This window comes from Anopheles cruzii, chromosome 2, assembly GCF_943734635.1.
Source record: "Anopheles cruzii chromosome 2, idAnoCruzAS_RS32_06, whole genome shotgun sequence".
Taxonomy (NCBI): Eukaryota; Metazoa; Arthropoda; class Insecta; order Diptera; family Culicidae; genus Anopheles; species Anopheles cruzii.
Genome location: NC_069144.1, coordinates 26,828,401 through 26,835,582, shown reverse-complemented (window position 1 = coordinate 26,835,582; position 7,182 = coordinate 26,828,401).

Below are 7,182 nucleotides of genomic sequence, written 5' to 3'. Positions count from 1 at the left end.
AAAAGCACCAGGCGTCTCCATCACGACGCGGAAGCATGTTCCGCATCGGTTTTGAAACAGTTCAATTGACCTGGGTTAAGAATTAAATTTCTTATGCTCACACAGTTGGAAACGTGGCGATAGACCACCCAGTGTCGAGGGCTGAAAATGGGTCCAATGCAAAACGCTTCTCATCCGCAAAAGGGCAGCCCAACGGCGACGCGTGTGCGGTAACGGTGGTTGGACGCGACAGGCCGTTACTCAGCTGAATCGGGATGTGATTGAAAAGCGAAAATGGATGTGCAGTCAATTGCAGTTCCAACCACGGCCATTTGCCTACGTTCCTTGCACTTCGTTGCGTTCGCTAGCTTCTCTAGGTCAGCTGGCAGCCAACTGCCTTCCCGAAGCACCAGGACTGCTACAGGCCCAATGCTACAGGCCTATTCCACCCCCGCCCGAAACGGCGAGCTTTTCGCCGTCCGTCCAGCGTAATGAATTCGTAATTGAAAACTGAACCGGAAAGATAGCAATTTAACACTGACGAGCCCGGAGTGTCGAAGCCCGGGATCCAAACCGAGCGAAATCTTAGACGATCGTACGGCTGCTGCGAAATGCCGCCTGTCAGCGTTTTGGTTTGTGTTCTGAGCTGCCAGCTCCGTTGCTCGGTCGCTACAGATAGGTTTAATATTTTTCCTCCCGGCGGCAGTCGCTACTGGCAGAGTGCTACAGTTTCATCCCTTTGGACGCGGTGACGGACAGCAAAAATTGATTAAATAACTATTGGACTACGCTGTATGGATGGTGTTCGACTCTGTGTCTGTCGGTGAAATCGGAACGATTAATTCAATTAATTTTTGACGCGTTCGGCAGGAAAATCAATATCTGTTTGATTGCAACATCAATCGACCGGTTGATCCGCCGAGCATCCATCCTGGGAATGGTGGAATAAAAAAGAGGAAAACAGAAACTATAACACTCGTGACTGTTGAAATAATAACATCAGACATTGGGGTGCTCGTTCCAAATATCGTTTAAATCGTTATTAATTTACGATTTGGTTAGTAACATCTAAAAACGAGCACAAGTCGAAACGTGGAAAATGAAGAGCAACAAAGGCCCAAAGCGAACCCAAAGAGGCAAACAACCAACAAACAGAACAGCTCCACGAAGTATGCCCGTCGGTACGGTTAACGGTGGTAAGTTTGTTCGTTAAAAATGGACTCCTTTTATACTATTTCACAACAACTATTAGTTACTTCCGGCTCCGATTGGTGGGCATCCGGTGAGCACCGTTTCCGAGAAGTGATGTTGCTGTTTCGAACGGTGTTTTGCCAGTGTTTCGTGAAACACCACCACCGGCCGGGCGAAAAGTTGTTGCAGTTGCCGTTTCTTTTTTTCTCTCGTTCAACTTTCAGCCTTTTCCCAAGCGGCGGTCAAAAGTTGTGTCCCTAATGCATCGAACGGCCGGCGCTTTGGACGGGCAATGTTCGATGAATCTGAATATCGATGGTGGGTTCGTTGAAAAAGTGATGCGGCCAAGTTAACGTTGGGCCGGGCCACGCAGGGTCGGTGTCCGGGCGTCGCCGGGAGCCGAATGGATGGTCCGACTAGAAGTTTCGGAAGTGCAAATCTGGGCCAAGCTACCACGGTTAGGATAGATCAAATATTTTTATTTCGTCAGCTATGAAACAAGTTTCGGTGTAAACACGTCGGCTGCAGTCTTTTCGGCGGATACCCATCGGGACCGGCGCGCCGCTTAAAGCAAATGCACTGGGACTGGGACCGTGGAAACCGGGTAAAGCCGGCTCACCGGATCTCCCGGTGGACCAAATAATGCTTGTTCGGTGGAAACAAGAGCACATCGTAACGAATCGGTCGGGAGTTGTACCTTTTTCAGAAGGTCCGAAACGAAATCCAACTTTGTAGCGCACTGGTCGCGATCCGAGCATGCTTTTATAGAGCACCGGACCATCTCCCGGGCCAGTTTGTAAGGATGCGCCGCAAGTTGAAGGCAAATATTATCCAAACTGCAATCAACAGCAGTAGCGGTAGTGCCAGCAGGCAACCTGAACCAACCGGGTTTTCGAGCCCTCGGCCCATGGCTCCAAGTATCATTATCTATTTGATTGGCATGGACACCGGATCTACGGTCGCCGCCGCCGGTTCTGAAGCGAGTTTTGCACCTAGAATGCACCCGATGTGTTCGTGAATTCAATCAAAACCCACCGTCACCGTAGCCCGGTTTGGCTACATAATCGCATTAATTAGGATTTTGCCAACTGACTAATGCAAACGAGCTGCCCACTTCGCAGAAGGAAGGTGCCGTTTGTTGATGCTGCTCGAAGACATACCTGCGGCCGGTCCAACGGTCCACTCAACCGGAATCTATCTTCTTCCGGATCGGACGTAGTGTGTTCCATTCGGACGACAAGATGACGATTGGCAACTGTTATAGAAGGAAGCTCTCGCTCCCACCTTGACCACGGCTCTGCGGTGGACCTCGAATTGTGTGAACCGGACTTTTCCGAGCGCCCGGATTCTGGTTAGCGTGACCCGGGGCAATTATTTCTTCGTTGAGATATTTTTATCGTTTGATTGCACCGATGCCCCGGTGCCACGGTGAGTAATGGTTTGCTTCGGTCCGGCTCCGGCCCGTTTCCCATTATGGCGATGAAGACGATGATGGACGCGTCGTCTTCGGTAGAGCGGGTCCAAAACATGGTTTCGAAAATTGAAACAAGTGCAGTGTGACGTATTGGAGCGCGATGAGAAGATTGATAGCCCAAATTGATTCCATCGACCACGTTGTGGAAGAAAGCCGGTGGTCAAACTAATTTCATTTTAGCCATACGCTATCGTGCGCCAACGGATGATGAAATATTCCATAAACGTTAACGTTCAGTGAATTGGTTGACTCATACAGTTTTCGAACCACAAATTGATTCATCTTTGAATTGGTGTATTAATTTTGAATTAATAAAAAAAAACTGTTTATCAGTTGGCAACTTGATAGAGAAATTGTTAAAAGTTCTAAATAATTTTAACAATTAAGTTGTACCTTGTTATAGTTCTCCAACCTGCTCCTGAGTGGACCAATTTATTTTGAAATACCGTGCAGCATCTGACTCGGCCACCTACGATGCCACCCGTCACCCGTGTTACTTAGACTGACATCCTGAAGCCTGAGATTGCTGTCGAAACTAATTGAAAAATCGATCCAAGCAAACGGCTCACCCATGCACTTCATCGTGGATCTGTCAAAAGGTTTCGCTCGAATTAAATCTCGAATTGATGGAGGCCGTGGCCAAACCGTGGCTGAACCGTGCGCCATATTTCACTTTAATATCCCGGCACAAATCAAGGGATTATTTCGCCCAGCACCGTTGCCGTCTTGGATCTCGATCTTAGTGCTCGGGTTCCGGGTTTTCGGGCTGGACGAGAAAATAAAAATCAATAATGAAACTGAACTCGTAAGGCTCGCTGGCCGTCCGGTGGCCAACGTCCGATTGGTCGAATTTATTTCTCAGCATCGCGTGTTCGAACCTTCGAACTCAGGCCGAATGAAGACCGTGTCAGAGAGCATAGCAGTGGATATTTTCATTTTCGGCAGCCACGGCCACTCGCTCCGAAGGGCTTCCGATGCGAAATTTCAACCAAACCGGGATCACCGGGAAACCGGGCAGCAGCTGGCACACTGTAACCTTTCGGGCCGAGCCAGCTGTTTCGTACCGCCCGACCATGTAAGTCCTGATGGAAGTTAAACGGCCTCGGGCCTCAAGCGAAGCGCAGTGAGGAGAAGAATTTATCTTCGTCTTGCGGTTTCCATCATAGAGCCCGCTGTGGGGAAGGAGATGGCCACGATGCTGCCACGAAGGCTGAGGGCGAAGAAAACTTTTAGTGGCACTCTTGCCGCTGGCCATAGGGAAAGAAAAGGGAAGAGTGAAGCGAAAAGGCACAGCGCTTAACCGGAAATGGGAAAAGTGTTGGCGAATATGGCAAAGAATGGTAAAGTAAATCGAACAGGACACTGTGAGAAGTCGGCAGCAAATGAGGGCAAAGTGCTTACCGGAAAACCCGTCGCAGGAATGACCTGCGAAGGATGGTTGAAGGGCGGATTTGAAGCACGAGCTGACGAGCTGCCTTTTAGCCAGTATTAATGGAAGCGTCTAAAGTGCAACGAAGAGAAAACAAATTTGAAATTGCCGTTACAATATCGATGAAACCAGGCAGCATCAGTGCCCAATTTAAAACGTTCACCGCATGGTCCATCCTATTTCTGCTCGTGGCGTCATCAGATGCACGACGTTTGACAGGAAGTTAAATTTAAGCGACAGGACGGTGCATAATTTTCTACTACGAGTCGGCCTACGCCGGCTACGGGCAAAAGAAAACCAAAAATCCAGGTCACCCATTTCCACGTGTCACTCGAGCCCGGACGTGTGTGTCTGCCGCAAGTGCCTCCCGGGAGCCAGAATTGCTGTGGGTAAGAAATAGCCCATGCACATCCAAAGTCCATCGTTGTCTGTGGATGGCCATTGCCGGATGCTGGAAGGACTCTAACTTCACTCACTTGGCTTCTTTCGCTTCCATTGACAGTATCGGCACCGAGTGGCACTGGCAGTCGTTTGGTTACACGGCTCGATAGTTATGTTAAAACCCGGCCTCGGTCTGATGCTGCTGCTGCTGCTGCCATCTAAGAGAGGTAGAATCCGACGGGTTTACGCTCGAAACAACAGAAGCCTCCGTTAGGCTTCACAATCGGCAGCGGACTGAAACTGTCAGTCAGCCTCAGACGGACAGTGTGACAGGTCATTGTGACGGAGCCCGGGACATTCGTCAGCAAAGACTGTGCACCAATCGGTTTCACTGCACAGTCTGGTTGCAAGGCTTTGGAAGGATGGCTGTGGGTTGCTCCTCGACGTGCCACGCTTCTCTAATCGGCCTTCAAACACCGTTCTCTGCAGGCTCCGTTGGGTCGGATAATTAAAAATATTACCCCTTGATGGGCCATCTCGGGCAATTACTTCGCCATTGTTCCGAGCTAGTCGTCCGCTCTAACTAGACTGGTTAACACTCTAAGCAGTGCGCTGGAATGACCGGTGGAAGATGAAGCCGATCCTGAATGCCGTACGAGAATGAATTGGTCTGTAAGTAGTGCTTTGCATGTTCGCTTACTAAAATTACCTTTCAGCACGTAAAGAAAGCTTCCAGGAAACAAAAATTAATTCCATCTTCTTCTATCGAGGGATTCTTCTCCGATAAGCTACCGGAGAAAATGACTTTCATCACGCGCGTGCGAGTTTCAAGTGATTCATTTTAATTACAGAAACAATCGAAAACTTCCCGAGACAGATGGCCACCGCCCCCCGGACCAGGCTCGGTTCTGATTGACGTTCATTCCACGTAAATTACGGCCCTTGTTTAGCATTTGCTGGTTGTCGGTGGCTAATAGTGGATTGATTTATCTTAATCGTTAATTAATTGAGAAGCTCAAGGAGCTAAGCAGACCCAGGACTCTGGAAGGTTTTTTGGCGCATTTTGAAAGCAAACAGCAGCAGACCACATATCACCAGGGGTCCAACGAAACGATGATGATGCGGGTCAAATGTCGTCGAAAGGGTAGTGTCCACGGAGTTACGCTTCAACGCGTACTCCTTGGGGCTACCGCTTACGGAGTGCCCGCAGACTTTACCTTTCCGGGTGAATGCTTGTAGGGCAAGTGCAAATATTTACGGTGTCCCTAGGTCTCGCTTCGCCACTTCATCGTACAGACGATGCGTGAAATAAGGATAATCGAAGGCCCAATGTAAGATGAGCCCCACTTTAAGGCACTACCCCGCTGACCGGCCGGGAAGAAGCTAATTGAGGAGCGTCCCCTGGCTCGGCTCGAATCACAATCACTGTTTACCCTTCAATTACCACGGCCCCTGGTCGTGGTCTATTGTTTTGTAAATATTCTTTTCGGTCCGCTCCCGGGGCTCTACTCGCAACACGTCGACCGCAGTTTATCATACTAATCCGAATTAGTATTCCAGCGTGGTCCGGATGTTGCGGGCTGCGGGATCGCTTCGAGATATCCGAAGTGACGACACGCCAACGATTAACGACGACGTGTGTTGTTTGCCGGAATGATAAATTCCCAGCCACAAATCGTCCACCAGACGCGCGCCCGTCTATTAGCTGTCCCGGATCCTTTATCGCTTCGAATAATGTGTCCCTATCATGGGCGCAAATGTTTATACAACCCATCTATATGTCCGGAGAATTAGCCTTTGAAATGGAGCGGGGTTATTTGGTGATTTATTTCTAAGCAAAAAAAAAGGGGCCAATAAGTTTTAAGGACAGATGAGCCCCGCTCGCGCTTCTTGGCCACACCTGTCAGGATTCGTTTAATTTATTCGGTTCCAGTGCCAGTAAGCTGATTCGGGATTCAGGCTTTTCGGCCACGGAAGGATTGCGGAACACCCGAAGCCGACGCCGGGTGCGCTGCGGCTTGTCACGTCGTATTTGCCATCGCAACACACTACGCCACAGCACGGCGCGGGTTAAATCTGATAAAGTTTTGGCTTGCGGTACGGTGCTGGCAGAACTCGCCAGCGTGCGGCGCGTAATGAGCTCTTAGAAAATCACTGACGAAATTGTGTTGCCGAAGGTATTTACAATTCCTCGGTCTGGGATTATTCCCCCATATGCGCGCTCTCTCGGGCTCGGGCTGGCGGCGTGTAGTGTTTGCGGTAAAATGTAAGCTTAGCTGTCAGGCCACCGGCCCTGGGAAAAAGGAACCCGAACCGAGCGGTATTCCGGCCCGAAGGTATCCGGCCGGGCGAGTCTTGGTGAACTGAGCGAGAAAATTTATTTCCGGCCTCGCTTCTAGGGCAGCATAATTAGCCCTCCGCAAAGGCGGCCTCCGGTATCTTATCTTATCACCCAACCAACCAGCCGGGCAGGCACTGGCGTGTTGGGTGTTCCGAATGTGTGCCTGGTGCCTGGTGTGGGTTGGGGCGAACATTTGGGGCGAAGGACAGGGAATTAACAGGGCCGTCAGAGAGGGTTTACCGATTAGGTGAAAATTGGCTGATTGAGCTTCTGCGGGTGTTCGGGCACTGTGTGAGACTTTTCCGGCCCGACACCGACGGTATTGGCTTCTGCAGTTTCTGCAACCAAGGCCGAGGCTCTGAGGCCGCTACACGCCGCTTGACTTCT